The 1,360-nt window shown below is 38.8% G+C and overlaps 1 non-coding gene across 1 annotated transcript; it reads left to right on the top strand.

The window, feature by feature from the left end:
* The first annotated feature begins 238 nt into the window (after positions 1–238).
* LOC146404654 (U6 spliceosomal RNA) lies at positions 239–345 on the top strand. Its single transcript, XR_014842625.1, has one exon. It is a non-coding gene; the product is annotated as a U6 spliceosomal RNA (small nuclear RNA).
* Positions 346–1,360: the final 1,015 nt, after the last annotated feature.

The following is a 1,360-nucleotide window of genomic DNA, read 5'->3' as shown; positions in this document are numbered from 1 at the left end:
CCAAGCATTTTTTCTGACCACAATTATGCCAAACTAGGAATCAACTACAGGGGGAAAAAGTGGGAAAATACAAATGCATGGAGAGTAAACAATTTAAAAAATCTTAAAAATATATTTTAAATGAAATAAAAACACAACTTATCAAAATCTATTGGATGCAGCAAAGTAGTTCTAAGGGGGAAGTTTTTAGTGATACAGGCCTACCACAAGAAACAAACAAATGAAAAAAACTTAAATAGTGCTCACTTCTGTAGCACATATACTAAAACTGGAATGATACAGAGAAGATTAGCATGGCCCCTGCACAAGGATGACATGCAAATTCATGGAGCGTTCCATATTTTTTTACTTCACAGTACGACAATGGGAGGAAAAATTATGTATACATGTATGTGTAACTGGGTACCCATGCTGTACAGTGGAAAAAAAAACAATTAAAAAAACCTTAAATAAACAACCTAACATACCATCTAAAGGAATTCGAAAAAGAAGAAAAAATAAAGCCCAAAGTGTGTATCAAAATATCTACTCTTTAAGGTTTATGTTCAAAGAGAAGAAAAATATATATAAGAAAATGTTGAGCTACGCCTGGAATAATAAAGGGGTGGAGGGAACCTGTTTGTTTGTCTTTTTCTTCAACCAACACTTCTGCTGCCCTTCATCTTTCCATCTGCAGCCAGTATGTGCAGGTCCCTGGGGCAGGTGGTGGAATGGGTTCGTTAAACAGTGATTCAGGATAAACAAAGACAAAAGCCTTGCTGCTGAGGTTCCTGTACCAGCAAATCAGCACCTTGAAAGTAGCTCACAGCTATTTCAGGAATCACAGAGCCTTGGAACAGGAGCCAAGGGATCACCCAGCAAGAATTAGAAACTCGGGTGAGATTACACACACACACACACACACACACACACACACACACACACACATACACACACACACACACTCTCTCTGACTGCCTAACAGTGTCAAAGAAGAGCCACCCTGGACTGTCAGTGGCTTTCCTGACCAAACAGATGTGTCAGCAGAGTTAACTCCAAAATAACACAAGCAGGAACGAAACGTACATTACAAGTTGCCTGAGATGGATTTGATCTGTATTCATAATATCTCCCTCTTATGCCTTAGCTTTATGACTTGGCAGTGGAAGTCATTTTGACACAAAGTCTTTAATAACATTGGTATTCATCCAAGACTATTCGATACACCCAATTAATATGTTCTGCAGATGATCTGTCACCCTGCAAGGCTGCTAAATGAATCAAACTCATTAAGTGCTCCCTTTTATTAATAGCACAAGTTGAATCTCTGCAATGCAGAAAAGCTATTAGCAGAGCTGGCTTCTGCCTCTTGTTTGAACAC

This window comes from Sus scrofa, chromosome 3, assembly GCF_054392235.1.
Source record: "Sus scrofa isolate SSC_HxYL_T2T_F1_AM1 chromosome 3, Sscrofa_HxYL_maternal_Yorkshire_Landrace_v2.0, whole genome shotgun sequence".
NCBI lineage: Eukaryota > Metazoa > Chordata > Mammalia > Artiodactyla > Suidae > Sus > Sus scrofa.
The sequence above is the reverse complement of the archived record's forward strand: the minus strand, read 5'-3'. Positions and strand labels throughout refer to the sequence as shown.